Below are 17,109 nucleotides of genomic sequence, written 5' to 3' on the forward strand. Positions count from 1 at the left end.
AAACGTATTCTTAAATATTGTTTAGTGTTTGTTTTAGGAACTTAGTCAACAGTAAACAGGACAACAGGAACTTAGTTCTACATAAAACTTAGTATGAATTTTAAACACTCTAATAAAGCCGGTATGTTAAAAATAAAATATTCTTTGATTATAATAATAATACTTTTAATACTTCACAGTCGGTTTTAAAATGTAATACATTTATTTTTAATACAATTTGACACACTTGTAGATCATAATATCAACATATACAAACATATGTTTAAAATTATAATATTTATTTAAATTTTTCTGTTTTGAATTTTTTTATCTTTTGCAAGCAGTACTCATAAGATTAATAATTGTTATATTCGTTTTAATTGTTATTGTCTTATTATGAAATAAAAAGTACGATCTACGATTGTATATATAAAATGTTCTGATTATTACCGATTCCCTAAGAAGACACTACCACACAACAAACAAAGACAACGAAAGACTTAAGATTTTTTTATATAATATATTTAAATGACTTATATTAATATTGTTAATGCGAAAGTAACTCTGTCTGTCTATTGCTTTTTCACGCCAAACCACTGAATCGAATTTATTGTAATTTAGTACGAACCCAGATTGAAATTCAAGGACTACTTTTCACGCCAAACACCTGACAACCCCTGAAACGCGATCGAAGTCGCAGGCGACAGCTAGCATATACCTATAAAAAGTACGTAATATATTTTCATATTAATTGTATTTAAAATAAATAATTATTATGCAGTGTATCCAATTTGTGGAAATAATACATTTTTCACAATTAGCCATACGTTTAATGTGTTACGAATCTTAGTATAAATACTCAGTTTTCTCAATTAAAAATAATGGCTTGCAATTAATGATAACAATGGTGTATGCAGCGATTTGCTTACTTGTGTTCCTCTGTGCTAGTGGCTTACACGCGTATCCAGGTTATGATAGTCAAGGTAAGCTGGTTTACATATATCTACACCTGGGAATGGGTTACTTTTACTTGGTGTTAGGGCTTTGTAACACGAGGACAGGACATGACACCTTTGATCCCAAGGTGGTTAGCACATTGACGATGTAAGGAATGGTTAATATTTCTTACAGCGACATTGTCTATGGGCGGTGATGATGGAGGTTGTATGTTATGCTAATGTTTTTATAACATTAATCTAACATTTCCAATTATAATTATATAACCATATAAGAACATATTATTTCGAAACAATTACTTTTGGTAAAATATGAAAGAAAAATGTCCTTTTCGTTTATTGAAGCTGATATTAAAAAAAAAATGTATAAATTATACAAAGTAAGTGATTAGTACTCTTTCCGTGAATTTCTTATTCAATCAAATAACATTTCAGGGCCTGAAATTTCTTGCAAAGACAACGCGGAATGCACTGTACTTTGTTCGTGGATGAAGCACACGGAGACATCAGGACAATGTGTTAGAAATAATTGTATCTGTGAGAAGACGCCGTTGCTAGCAGTTGCCAATAATCCTTATCCTCCCCACCGAAGAATGAATTCACAAACAAAATCTAGATGTGGGAAAACTTGGGAAGATTGAACATAAGTTTAATTTAAAAAAATAATTAAAACAATTTATTTATAACATACCGATTTTTATATTTTTTGTACTCATAATTAAACTTTTAGCCGAGATGGCCCAGTGGTTAGAACGCGTGCATCTTAACCAATGATTTCGGGTTCAAACCCAGGCAGGCACCACTGAGTTTTCATGTGCTTAATTTGTGTTTATAATTCATCTCGTGCTCGGCGGTGAAGGAAAACATCTTGACCTGCATGTCTTTAATTTCAACAAAATTCTGCCATATGTGTATTCCACCAACCCGCATTGGAGCAGCGTGGTGGAATATGCTCCAAAACCTTCTGCTCAAAGGAAGAGGAGGCCTTAGCCCAGCAGTGGAAAATTTACAGGCTGCTAATGTAAAAAATAATGCTACTGAGAGTCTGATGTTTATCGTTTACGATAAATTGGGGCCATTTTATATTTTACTCATTTTGATTTCAAAATATTAGTTGATTATCAAATTTAAGCTGATTATTATTAATGTTAGTTGTATTAATAGAACTAAGCACTCGGCTACATATAACATGAGCATTAAAACCAAGCATCTGTTAATCACATTATAACAAAATTTTAGATAAAAAAAATACGATGGAATTAATAAATGCAAATATAATAATATAAACTTGCAGTACGTGTATGTATGTACTATCTTAAAGTACATTAAACCATCTTGACAAATAATATTTTTTATAAAGTAAGTATTACAAAACATTAAATTAAAAAAAAAAAACGAAGCATTACAGACACGTGTCATTTGACACGTGTTTAATGTTATTATATGAAACGTTCTTATTTTACGTTCACTTACGTTGTCAAAGTTATAATTCATTGATGCTTTTCTTTTAACTGTAGTAGTGACAATGTATCGTCAAGTTGAGCCTGCTTTTGCTATCTTTCGAATTAAAGTATCTTATATGTTTGTTAGCAAGGTCGAATTATTATTAATTAAAAATTAAAATGCGGCTACTGGTCATTGTTAATATTACATTTAAGTTTTTCGTGTTAGTAAAAATTTTTAGAATGTTGTTGACCGACAGAAATATTTAGATTAGTGTAAGTATTGGTGAATGAAAATAATAAAAATTTTGAACACATTTACAAACATTCATATACAAGCAACCCTGGCTTCGCAAGGCTGCAATGTATTAAAATTCGATTATGTCATAATATGAAAATTAGTTCGAGTCGTAATTATATTGATAACAGTTTACATCAGATCAAAAGATCCGACTAACTCTTTCACAGCGAACTATGCGTTGGTTACGTGTAATTTGGAATTGGTGATATTTTCTAGTGTATGCTTTCGAATATTTTAGTTTAAAAGAGAAAGAATAGTATAGTTTAAAGCTAAAATTAATGCCTAAAGTAAACTAACTAACATATAAATCTATATGGGTTTTAATAATGAATTGGAGACAATAGCTCACAAACAATATTTTTTTTTATTAATTTTCAGAAGATAATAAAAGTTATTATAAGTTTACATTGTTTTGATGCTGGTGTCTAGATCTAGACCTAGCGAGCGTTTGGCATGTAAGCGTACAATAACAGTTTAACAATTTCATTGTTCAGCCATTCTCTACAAATTAGACATACAAACCTTCATAGTTTATCGCTCTTTCTTTTAGTAAAAAATCATTGAGTGTTTTACAATTTAAACCTTGTTTTATACTATTTATAGATTTCTTAGTAGCATGAGTAGAATAGGCGCCCTAAAATAAATCATCGGTAACAAATACAACGAAAAAGTGTGGCCCCAAAAGAGAGCCCCTAAAACTCCTGGAATAGTATCGGTTTGTTTGAATTGATTCCTTTCAATCATTAAGCTTTCAAAAATATTACAAAGATTTGATTCACTTTTTAGAATGCTTTGAAAATATCACGAATAAACAAGCGAACCTGAAGCTCTACACTGTTATAAAAATAATTTATTTTGAATATTCCTATATTTAAATTATACATATTATTTTATGAGGTTGTTTTTTTTATAAAAATATTTTTTAAATTACGTTTAAAAGTAAATGTTCATTTCACATTAATCGATTATGATGTACGCGTTGTAACAAAGGGCAGTTGTATAAACATTAACAGTGCCGTCTTAATTATTAAATACATTTTAGGGTTAAGTTTTTTTGAAATGAAAATATTTTCACTGCATAATTAAATTTATTCAATAATTAATAAAATAATCGACATTGATATTGATTTTATTGGTAGAAAATTACGATCCAAATGTTTGATTATTTGCGTTTGAAACTTCATGGTAGTGCACAGTAACAAGTTTTCTTATAACAAATCGGCGATGTGTTAACTATACAGCCATTGTTGCAAGGCGATATGCAGTCTTCGTTGAAATCACAATCTGTAAAAAAAAACAATATGATATATCAATAGGGAGAATAATTTTAGGGGTTTCAGGGAGGCAAACCGAATGATTAGTCACCAGTTTTATACATCTTGGGACTGTAAGAAATATATGTCACTTTTTATACCTTTAATGTGCCGTTAGCCACAGTATGTAAAATTACACTGGTCCATTCACCATTTAAATAGTAATTAAGCCATTCAAGGTATTATAGGTATGTTAAGCGGTAAATTCAATAAGCTAATGTAGTAACAATCTCAAAAAAAAATGTATACAAGCAAAATATCATATCATGTATAGCTTCATGTATATCATAAGTCACAGGTATTGTACCATAGGGACCCGCTTCTCATTGTTTGGTAGTAATTTTTTTTTAATTGATTTAGGAGAGCAGACTTGCAATTGGGCCACATAATGGTAAGTGGTGGCCACTGCCTATGGGTATTGCCACTGTAATAAAAGAAATAATTTCTTACATAGACATCAATGCGCGCCCAACTTTGGGAGCTAAGAAGTTATGTTCCTTGTACCTGATGTCGCATTGGTTCACTGACCCTTCACTACAATAATACTAAGTATTGCTGTTTGGCGGTCGATATAAAATATATAAAAGTTTTTATAAATTCCATTCTGGCTGTTATATATTTATTAATACAGTGCTAGTGGGGGCGAGATCATCTTCGCCCCTTAAAGAGAGCTCTGCAGAGCAAGGTACAGTTTGGAAGGGGCAACGGATGTGTTACATTAAATCAATAACGCAGCCACTCCACGCTTGACCGGCCATCGTAGTGGTTTAAAAAAAAAAAAAAACTTTGTGAACAAAAAAAAAAACAAGTTGTTTCTTACAATTACTTTGACCCCAGACACTCACGCCGAAGCTTGCAATTACAACAAAGAGTATAGCCAGTACGAACTTCATTCTGAGTTGAGGTGCTACTTGATTTGAATATCTCGGTACATATCTCCGAATATATATGTTTTATTTCTGCCGTGGAAAATTCTCTAATTCTATGAAATGCCCACGACATAATTGAATTATATGCATTATTAAAATACAATAATATAATATTAAACATTTTAACAATCACTCAATTATTGTTTTAATAATGAAAATAATTAAAATTACGTGTTTTACTATTTATCCATCTATTATTTCAATTTGTTACAACGATAACAAATCTTACGCATTACTTTTAAATATTATATTCAATAAAATGGCCACAACTGCACAATTGATATATCAATGACATTTGTGGTCATTTAGATTATAATTATCTCCTCATAATCAAATTTCGGTCAAAGAGGCTAATTTCAAATAAAAGTTGCATAGGAGATTGTTATTATTTTGTAGTATATTAGGAAAATGATCAAAAAAGCAAATCAAAATACTTTTTATTATACACCAATATAACATACCACATTCTCCCACATTCTCCCACATCATCACATTCAAGAAAGATGCACAAGAGGCAGCCTTATCGCTAAAATCAATCTCTTTCAGGCAACCCTACGAAAAAAATCAAAGGTAAAAAAATGTTAAGTTAAAATGGATTATTAATCATATTTCAATAATTTTAGTTTATTAGTAGTATTATTATTTAGATTTTATTCGTTAAGTACACCATTTCTCATGACATTTTTTCTTTAAATTCATTAAAAGCATTTAAGGACATTAAATATTTCGTTGTTGTTCTTGAAGATTAATTTTGTTCACGATACACAATTTTTATCTACTTACCTTGATTACTCTTTTTTTATGTTATAGGTGGCAAACGAGGAGGAGGCTCACCTGATGAAAAGTGACTACCACCGTCCATGGATATCTGCAGCACCGGCCTTTCAGGAAGGAGTACTCATAATTTCGACTAGAATATTCTCGAATGAAATAAGGTGTCAAATTCACGCTTGGCATGAATATCAAATGAAACAATTACTGTAAATGGCTGTTAAAGCACGAAGCGTATTCATGATTTTTTGTTATTCGTAGTTAATTTGAAACAATGAAATACTATAAATATCAGGTTTTTCCGTTCTGTGAAGGTAAGTTACCTGAAGGTTGCTACAGCAATGAAGCTAACGTCGAATTTGTCAACCTGGGTCCTAATCATGGCCGCCGCCTTGTCGGTGTTGGTCAACACTGCTACAGGTGACTTCATATAATATAATAATTAAATAATAGTGTACCTGATGGATATCCCATTGAAGATGATTTTCTAATATCTAACATCAGAAATGATTAATTTCTATAACATGTTTTCTGAACAACACCTCCCACATTTATGAAAAAAAAATTCTTAGTGTTTACCTACATATGTTCCATTCGAATTCCTAATTTTCAGTTCCTTTGTAAATTTAATCTCATTTATCCTAGGGATTTCGGCGTTGTTGATCATTCAGTCATTTTGAAAGTAGATTATTCCAATGCCAAATAATTCCAGCTAGCTGATTTGCCTTAGAAATTAATATAGTCACAAAACATTTTGGTCTTCACGGGATTTCAGGTGCAGGACTTAGCCTCCAGAACTTAATCTTATATCTATTATTTATATTCTTATTGTATATATATATATATAGTCTGATTCATTATCATATTAATCTTCTGTCTTCGTGTCTGTCTGTCTTGTTTTAATTTAAAATAGATTTTAAGTTTGGCAAATGGGTCACTTTAGAGTAAGTGGTTATCACCGCTCGTATACATTGGCATTTACACTTTGAGAAATATTAACCATTTCTTACATCGCCAATCTACCACCAACCTTGGGAACTAAGATATACGTCTCTTATGCACGTAGTTAACCTTTATAATCATTTTTTTTAGTAAAACAATTGCTATTTGCTTGAATATGTGACGACTGGGCGGTACGTACCCAGACTTCAACAATGCCCTACCATTTTATGACTATTTAATTTATTTATTAATATTAATTTATGTTTATTTCTCAGCTAAATATTGTTACTCGAAGTATGACTGCTCAGAATCATGCGCACGTGCTTGCTTTTACTATATAGATGCGTTGTGCTATAATTCTCAATGCTCCTGTCAAGTAAGATCCAGTAGAACAGAAACAGAAACAATTCCACAGAGGTGTTATTGATAATTTATCTACTATTTAATTAAAAAATTTTTTCATTAATACTTTTTGGTTTTATTTGTTTTTTTTTTTTTTGTAAAGAATACAATTATATATCGAGTGATATATAATTGGATTCTTCCGAATGTATTTTATTTTGTACGAGCACTTGTAGTTATATTATTTATACTAAGCTAATTTGAAGAGGTCGAAGGCAGAGATGTTTTGGTATTGTTAGTTGAATTTGTACTTAATTGAAGAAAATATAAATCACTATATGTTCTCAAATATGTAATTATGGAAATCTAGAAAATAAAATAAATTGTAATATAATTCCATTTTTATACATTGTAACCTAAAAACTTTAACCAGAAAATATTAAATAATGAAGATAGTATTTTAGGTTTCATACCAATAACAATTCTCATGATCACAATATGTCTTTAGCAGGTAATACATTTCCAATTGTAGTTCACTATTCCGACTGCAGTACTTTTAAGAACATGACAGTTATTTTTTATCTGATCAAGGTCATAGTATGAAATTTAGTTGGAGTTTAACTGTATTTCTGTATTATTGTTAATGAGTTCATGATTTTCTTTTTGAGAATTTTCATGTCCTATCCAAGGCAACGTACTCTATGAGTGATAATTTATCATCAGGCAAACCCTTAGTCCGTTTCTCCGTCATTATTACCATTACTGGTGTCGTCTTCAGCCAACTGTAACCGTTTTTCATACAGAGCTGTATTTGACCCAGGTATAGCCACCAACAATTTCGAGAGGTTTCCCTGTGACGTATAACGACCCTGGCAGGGTTATTATGTTACTAATGTATTATTCAATGAATTCTATTTTTTAAACGTAACAAAGACTATTGCAACTCAAAATCCATTGCCTTAGCCATAGAGATTTTATATTTTTTTAATTGTCAATAATTTTCTAAAAGGTATAATGTATTTAGAAAAACATATTTTTTTAGCATGAAAAAACAAATGCAGTGCAGGGCAGTGTAGTCGGCCCTGAATGTATGAATGAATGTCTGAATTTACAGACACTCGGGATGATGCAAGGATTCTAAAGATTTATGCTTCTAAGCATGTTCACGCATTTAGAAGTTACGGTGGAATTAAGAAAGATACACACGTCAACCCTGACTACATTACACTCTTATTTGGACAGAAATGTAAATATGTTTTTTTTTGAGTTACTTAGTTGACAACGGAGAATTATAAAAATATATGTACGATTATGCTTGTAGTAGAGTTTTGTAACATCAGTCGAAATAATGCTAATATTAGAGAATTACAAGTAAGCTTTATAATTTATTTGTTTGTTTCATTATTTTTGAAGATGCTTACATAAAATATTATTTTTTTATAAATACATTATAATATATGTAAAAACGGAGACTAATAAAATAACATAATATAAAATACTGGTTCAGTAGTTTTATTACCAAATAAAATGGTAGATTAGCATAACACAGGCGAAATATGTTTAGTTATTATATTGAGCAGTTCGTTTGTGTTATGAACTAAATTATTGGAATTTAGCAGATCGCTCCAGACCATAGAAACATGGAAAGAACCGGCGAATGACATCCAGTGCGATTATATTACATGTAACTATTTATTTATCGAAACGGGCTAGAGTCTATCATTTTATTCCCAAAATCAAAAAATACTTTATTCAAGTAGGCGAATGGCGTATGGCGAATCTTTTCGCAAAACTTACCAATATAAATTTCCCAGGATAGGTAATCGTCCAAGATTGTACGAAGGGTTTTTCAAAAGGTACGTTGAATCAGCATGAAACATACCCAGTTAAAGCAATAGCTGTTAAATTTGACAAGAATACTTATTTAGTCTTAATATTGGTACAACTAGAATCGTTAAACTTAGAATTGAATTGAATTCTTGTCATGTCACAACGGAACATTAAACGCTTCAATAATGCGTAGGAATTGTTTAAAATCAGGGCTCTATTTTGCGTAACGTTGTATGCACAGCGGCCAATTTACAAAGTTCGTGGCTGTGTTGCACAGTGCTGGTCGACGAAACAGTGTCCCTACGTCAAAAATCGCAAAATTGTTGAAAACTATTATTGCCATTCAGGACAGAGTGCGAAGAAACCTAAAATATGTCTATCCTCGTGGCACAGAAGCTCGGTTTTCGGCGACATCATATATGAGTATTATTGATTCATGAAAGTCGAGTTTTCATCAAAACAAATTGCAATTAACTAAAAAACTAAAGCTCAACGACATAACGCCATATATTTGCTGTTTGGGCCGAAATTGTGTTCCGTGTTTAATGTGATTTGTAACAAAAATAAAAATCTATTGTCAATATAATTATTTTAATATTTGATTATTTGTAATGCAAAAATATTATTATATTCATATAAATTTCAATCCAAAGTACAAGCTCTGTTAATGAAAAATCTTTCTTATTAAATAATGTTAAAAATGTCTAATAATTGTAAAAAAACGAATACCTTAATAGTGAATTTAATACATTCAGATTTTTGTTATTTAAAACTAAATTATCGACATAAATACAAGGTACTTTAACAGAGCGAACATTGTTAACAAGAGATGACTCTTATGTTAATTGACGTAATTTTATGGAAAAAATTAAAGAGTTGTCATTAAAAAATAAATAAAAACATCTCGGAAATAATACAATCTCGTATTTTTTACTTGGCGAGTCATTTATTTAAATGAGGAAAATAATTAACGCAAAAGTAGATCCGTAGGGGATCCCAATTACTAGAGCCTCTGTAGAACTCTTCCTATTTACATGTTCCCTCTGAATTCGATTACTTAGTTATGAAACCAGATAGTTAATTTAATACCACTTAGTTTATATATTAGCTTATTTAATACTACTGCTTTGCGGCCAGAATTTAATGTTGGATACAATCAAAGATTTTTGATATGTCACAAAATACCCCTAAAGTATCCAATGAATCCTTTGAGGTTTCAACAATATTTTTTTTCAAGTGTCAACTGACCTCTTATATCCAAATTTAGATTGTTTCGTGAGTATTACAATTTTTGCTATCAAAAAATTTTATTCAGTATTACTTTTGAAAGATCTTGCTTAAGTTACAGAGAGAGATCTATAGTTCCTTGGGTCTGAAGTACCACCGAATTAAAAAAAAATGTATACCTTCATAATTTAAACAATAAAAATTCAAAATTAAGTATTAAATTTTAGCTATTATGTAAAATCATTCGCTCACACTTGACACAAAAAATAATAAGTAAATTTTCACAGCGTGAAGCGTAAAAAATATTTTTTCGTATTACACGTAATTACAAGCAATTAAATATTATAAATATCAGAAAATGTTCTCAGTGAATGAATATTGCTGCAGCAATGAAGTGTTCGGTTAATTTGTCAACATGGATTGTAATTATGTTCGCCGTCTTATCGGTGTGCGGCATCACTCTTGCAGGTGAGAGCCGGTTTTTTATTTACAATACGTAAGTAGACTAATACCTAAATGGACCACCTGATGGTAAGTGGTCATACCTCATATCACCAAAGTGCCATGAAACTTAGGAACTAAGATGTTATGTCCGTTGTGTCTAAAGTTACACTGGCTCACTCACCCTTCAATCTGTAACACATTGTGGGTGATACCCACCCAGACAAATCTATTCAGAGTGCAGTATTCAAATCGTGTAATCATCAATTAATATATGCTACACTTACACCTCGTTCATATTAGATTATGTAATTTATTTTAATGGAAAGTCAGGTGTTGGTTTACCTACGTGTTAAGTCACAGTATAAGCTATCTGCATTCCAAGTTTCAGCCAAGTCTGTTCACTCGTTTTTCCACGATCGATTGACAAACATTCAAACCAGAAGATTGAGAGATGTTACTTTGAAAATTAGGTTTAATGTTTTTACTTTAAAACTCATTTCCAAAAAAAAAAACATTGCGGCGCCGTGGTGTTTCTTCCTTGCCACTGACGTGTTATTTTTCTTTCTTTATTTTGTGCAATTTTAATGAATACTTATATTTTTCGGCAGAATTTTGTGTTGTGGCTGAAAATTGTATTCAAGCTTGCAGAAGAATATGTCCCTACTCTGCGTATTCGATGTGCCACAACTCACAATGCTACTGCCAAGCTGTGTCAAGATTAGTAGGATAGAACAAGCAGTACCAAATAATATTAATAAAACTCCTTTCATTTCATTTCATTGTTTGCTGTCGAAAGTGATTCCCTATTATAATTGTTTTTGATTTTACATGTTTCGAAACATAGTCTATGTAAAGTTAATTAAACTGTTCTGAAATGTGATGTATAAATAAAAATTATTTGCGATTTAATTTGATTCATTTTTTTTTATTTCTAAATGATGTTAATCGGACTTAATATTCTTGTATACAGCTATTCCAACCCTTCTATCCTCATTGGCACGATAAATTAAAAGCCAATGACAATGTCTCTGCTGGCATAACCATATTCCTCCTTATTTAATAACATACAAGTTAAGCAATGCAATCGGCTTTTAAATATAAACTGACATTAGTGTTGTAAACAAATTTAACAATTGACATCAATCTAGTAAGACGCATAAAATTAATGATAATAAAAAAAAGTAACAGCCTGTATAAATGTTGGGCAAATATATCCTCTCTTTGGACAAAGTATAGAGCTTCTTCCAAAATGCCGCTATGTGGAGACAACTCCCAGTGTTATTCACCGCTGAACACAAAATTAAACTCAGTAGTGCTTGTCGAAGGACCCGCAATCTTTCATTAGAATTAATTTGTCAAACCACTGTGGCCCAAAGGCTCTCAAATTAATGTTTTAATAAAAAAGAAAATTAATGACAACATTGCAATACACTGTACTTATAAGGATTACAAAGTGTGACTCAATGATAGTATTATTTTGTAGTCAATATCGTGATTTTATTAGGGTACGAATAAAATTAAATAACAAATTATAATTCAGTAATATTATTCCAATGTTGGAGCTATTAATTTCATGTTAAAATTCACCGCGTGAAATATTTTGTATGCATCGTGAAGCTTTCAAATATAATGCTATTGTTTTCTTTAATATTAGTTATTCGCTTAATACTGGCATTATTATCACGCAACAACACTAATACTTAAAAAAATATACATCAAAACAGTTCCAAATTTAAATTTGAGCCGTATTAAAAGTAAACTATCATTTCATTAACCTCTATCCACATTTCGAACGGGCTCCGCATTCATTGCACTTTTCCGATGGCCCTCCAAAGCGGCAGTGATCAAATCAAGCGTTTATTTGTACGGAACCACTCGGCCGTGCGGATTCGCGGATCATCCGCGTATATTTGCGGGCTTCGATTTAATCAGAGCATGGAAAAAGCAGGCTATTAAAATGAGCAAAGGCTTCAACGATAGGCCGCTTTGTGGTCAAGTTTTTGGGTTTGGAAATTGGATCCGCACATTGACTATTTGGTCATCCTTTGTATATATAAAGGTTTAACACTTCGGCAATAAAACCATCGTTTTCTTTTATAATATTCGTGTTAAATAAAATAGTCATAAAAATCCACTCACTAAAAATAGCATCATGCATATAAGATGACTATCAAGGGCTATCTATCTATATTTGCAATTTTTTTTCATCGGCCCTTTTTATTTTACTTTATCTGTAGTATCTTCTGTGAGTTTATTAAATTGAATCTGAGATATCCATTGCAACATAAGACTGTTGAAAAGTAATACAATGCAAGGTAATATTTCGATAAAGTGTTTTGTAGCAGTGGCTTATTTACTTTTATATTTTATAAATTTTCACTGTATAAGTTTGAAATGAACGCAGCCATATATGTTATAATTAATTAGAATGTGTGTACCGTTAGCTAGTCGGTACGTTGACAGTTCCCTGACGAATCATTTTCGCATTTACGCACGTGCTAATTATTCGATATTTCAGAATCGATATTATTGGATATCGTTGTAAAGTCCTGTATCAATTAACAGAGTGCATCATGGCGGTATTGACAAAGCGGTGTGTTTGCCCGCAATGAGCTCGGTAATTAGCGCCGAATGGAAGTGAGCCCACTGACAATCTGTTTGATCGAAATTGTGCCACAGCTTAAATATATCAGTTAGATGTTACACTCTATATTACATAAAAATATAATTATCAGCTAGATAATTTGTTAAGTTTAAATATTTATTATTCAATTTTAGAGCATAGAGGAAATTATTTTTCAATACTTATGAAGATTTAGATAGATTATATTTAATAGTGATAAAAATATTATATGATATAAACACACACATATACATTGCTTAAATTTTGATATTAAGAAAAATACTTAAAAGAACACAATTTGTTTTTTAAATGTGAAATAGTTAAGATTTAAATTTTAGAAAAAATCTGACATCTCACCTTTAAAAAAACAAAACAATAAATCCTCTGTAAATATCACTAGGTATGGTACCTATTGATAGGTATGATGGCTACCAGCCAACTCTTTCAAAGAGCAGCACGCACCAATGTGCAAACTGTTGTCCTTCCAGTTACACATTCATGTCCCATCTCATGAATCGAGAAAGCGAGAAGAATGATGCTACGTGTGAAAAACTAACATATTTATATTAAATTTAAGCTGATATCTTCAATGATATTAAAATATATCATTGATAATTATAAATCATTAATGATATATTTTAACACATTATAAATTAATATTATCATTGTGAAAACTGCTTTTATGTACTCTGTGGTCGCAGTCAGCTTGTTAAATCGCTTCACAAACAAATTGGTAGCTCATGTATTTCGTATCAACGTGATAGTGTTAACGCGATCTCATTTACGCGATAGGTGACAATTTGTTTCAGGAATTATGTAAAATAAGTATTAACTATAATTCGCATTTAAAATATAATAAAACTGTTTAAAGTATGGGAAATATGACCGTTACTGTTCTGAGATAGCTTTAGGCCCAAATTCGGATTTTGTGATTTGTTCGATGCATTACGAAATCAAATCTGGGCACCACTGATCAAAATCTAGTACTGAACGTTGAAGGAAAACATCGTGAAAATATCTACATGTGTCGAATCAAATTCTATCACATATGTATCCACCAAACCCTCGGTAGAGCATCGTGGAATAAGCTCCAAATCTTTGTTTAAAGAGGCGAGGAGCCCTATTGCCTAGCAGAATAACGTTCATAAACTTTTAATTTATTAATTTGATAGTAAAAACTAAATAATTAATTAATTTCGTCATATAAGTATTGAATATATATAAAGTTGATGACAAAGTTATCGAAGAGTACACCTCAAATCTACCAAAATACTGACCTCTAAATAAAACCGATTTAAATAAGAATAATTTCTTCCATCTTTAGACAACATTTTGATATAAAATATTGGACAATTCCGCACTCCCAACGCCATAAAAAGTTTTTTTATATACTTCAAATGCATTTATTTTAAGGTATTCTTAATCCGCAAATAAAAATGTATACATTATCAAACTTATTTGAAGTATCATTTTAACAAATATGTTTGAAACATTCGAGGTGAGGTAAATTTATAAAACACTAAATCACTATAAAAGAAAAACGTTAATTTTATTGCATCCGGAAACCAGATATAAACATTAAATATTAGCCTGTATGTAATACAGAGAAATTCATTATTTTCACGTTCATTAGGAAATGAATGATGTACGCGTGGGCGGGGCATTAAAATCGAGACTTATGACAGAATACTGAACAGAGACTACAGTTCGACTAAAACGCTAACATCGTATGTTAAAAGTACAGTATGTCACTTACATTTTTATGTTCCCGTTTGAAGGATGACAGATGAAAGATCACTTAGCTCAAGTGTAACTACAGGCATTAACAATGTTAATAATTTTAAAATTGGAATATATTTTCGTCTAAGCTGTCAGACGTAAGACATACATATCCGTATCCGTTTATTTTTGTTTCTAATTCACCTCGAGCGATTAACGATAACGCGAATCGTTTTATAGAAGGTTTTATAGGATAATGGGTGGCACAGAGTGGTTTCGCGTGTAACCTCGACGGGGAACTAAGCCCCTTCCTTTAGTTTTTTACGCCGACTTCTAGGTGAGTACATTGTATTGCTTCCATTGTTCGGCTCAAATCCGACAGTCGACTCTTTTATATAACACTATTTAGTTCTATATGGATGATTATTTTAAGTTGTTTTGTATAGCGGCTGTTGTATCTGTGATATATGTTCAAAAAGAAAATTATTTGATGCAGTATAACTTCATCTCTTCCTAGTTGGGCCATGGTTATTACAGTAAGATTATATGAGGAATAAATCAGTTTATTTTAGCCAAGTAGCGTTAAATATTTGGTATCAATAAATAAGTAATAAAAAATGTTCGCTTACTTTTTTAAGTCGGATAAATATACACGACAATAAAGTGTTTCCCTTTGAAATATATTCAATCAACTTTACCTATGTGTGTGTGTGTAGTAAAATTAATATATAAGGTATGAGCTATATTATATATTAATTTTACTGAAAACTAAATAAAAAAAATGTAATTGTGTGTACCTCCTTCCTTTCTTAATAGATGATTCGTCTTGTATGACTTTTTCGTAACTAATTTTTTAGTATATTTTATCAATCATAGACATTTTCGATTAAGTTTTATACAAAATGTTTAATTAAAAATAGAAAGGAAAATTTTCACAAATAAATAAAACGCTTGTCTTTTTGGATAAATCCATAACAGAGTAACGTAAGAGATTTTTTTATTTCGTTTTACTTCGGCAGAATTTAATATACATATATGTCAATATATATATTTTTTTGTGTTGCAAGACATAAAGCAACAACTGACCTTGTATATAATTATGGCATTTAAGATGAAAGCGATAAAAAAACAACGAATTAACGTGACGAATTTTCGTCTAGAGGAATCAGGTCAGGAAATAATGTGGCTTTAACTATTTTAGTGGCTGCTTTGTTTATATATCATTCTATTTTCAAATTTAATTTTAAATTTGGAACGAACATATTTATTGTATTTGTAAGACGCAAACATAAATCGATTTAATTAGTACCATTTTAAAAGTACATCGTGCAAATATATTTACTAGCAATGTAAGGGTATACTTTTTCGGTCGTTTAACATAAATTTTCAAGAACAAAATTGTGAACTATAAATTAATGTCTTAAGCGGTTCGACGCTGCAAGGGACTGCATTATGGTGTACTTTGATAATTTATATGAATATTTCATAGATTTACGACTCTACTGGAGATTGGCTAAAGGTTTTAAGAAATTTTGTGTTGTGTGTTATGTATAAATATTGAATCGTGGTTTCGTTTTAAGAGAGGTAAGTTTAAAAAGATTTAGATGTTGGAAATGGCATCAGAACAAAAATATATGGAAATTGTAGTACTCTATTATAATAGTTTTTAATGTTATCTGAATTTTTCCAATTCTATAAAAAAAAATACGTTTTTATAAATAGTTTATTAGCTAGCATCTTTATTTAATATATTTATTATTGGCAGAGTAACGTTGAGCAACAACGTCGAGTTTTTTAAAAAATAAATACTCTCACACATTTTTAACTTAGCTGTGAAATTTGTGTAATATGTTAAACAATGTAAAATGTGGAATAAAAAGCATTATTAATAAAAATAAATACAGTGCGCATTCCTTTTTTAAATTAAAAAATATAAATCTAATTTATTGCCTAACACTCTGTCACGTACATTTTGAATCGAAGTTTGAGCTAGAATCCATAGACAATATAATATTATTTTAAGCAAAATTATAATTGTAATTGCACAATAGGTTAATTTCAAAAGTGTTACTTTGATTTAAATTAAAAAAAAACTAATTTAAAAAAGGAACATCGAAAATGAGGACTATTTTTTTAATATTTATTTTAACGTCAAATACTTTGTTATGGTTAAAATAAAGAATGAACTAGTATAAACAACAGACTGGTACGTATTACTCCATAGTTCGCAGCAAATTGACGATATGTGATGAGTTTATTTGGACGAAGGTGATTAACATTATGCCCATTTG

At 30.5% G+C, this 17,109-nt stretch overlaps 4 long non-coding RNA genes across 4 annotated transcripts; 3 read left to right on the top strand and 1 right to left on the bottom strand.

Moving 5' to 3' along the window:
• Positions 1 to 862: 862 nt before the first annotated feature.
• On the top strand, positions 863 to 1,623 carry LOC125065321. The gene is made up of 2 exons (XR_007119613.1): positions 863 to 962; positions 1,371 to 1,623. It is a non-coding gene; the product is annotated as an uncharacterized LOC125065321 (long non-coding RNA).
• Positions 1,624 to 3,791: 2,168 nt separating this feature from the next.
• Positions 3,792 to 4,908, bottom strand: LOC125065324. Its single transcript, XR_007119614.1, has 2 exons — positions 4,812 to 4,908; positions 3,792 to 3,962 (listed from the first exon to the last, which is right to left on the bottom strand). It is a non-coding gene; the product is annotated as an uncharacterized LOC125065324 (long non-coding RNA).
• Positions 4,909 to 5,802: 894 nt separating this feature from the next.
• On the top strand, positions 5,803 to 7,096 carry LOC125065376. The gene is made up of 2 exons (XR_007119617.1): positions 5,803 to 6,111; positions 6,909 to 7,096. It is a non-coding gene; the product is annotated as an uncharacterized LOC125065376 (long non-coding RNA).
• A 3,313-nt stretch (positions 7,097 to 10,409) lies between these two features.
• Positions 10,410 to 11,250, top strand: LOC125065387. Its single transcript, XR_007119618.1, has 2 exons — positions 10,410 to 10,500; positions 11,085 to 11,250. It is a non-coding gene; the product is annotated as an uncharacterized LOC125065387 (long non-coding RNA).
• The last annotated feature ends 5,859 nt before the right edge of the window (positions 11,251 to 17,109 follow it).

This window comes from Vanessa atalanta, chromosome 7, assembly GCF_905147765.1.
Source record: "Vanessa atalanta chromosome 7, ilVanAtal1.2, whole genome shotgun sequence".
NCBI classification, from domain to species: Eukaryota; Metazoa; Arthropoda; class Insecta; order Lepidoptera; family Nymphalidae; genus Vanessa; species Vanessa atalanta.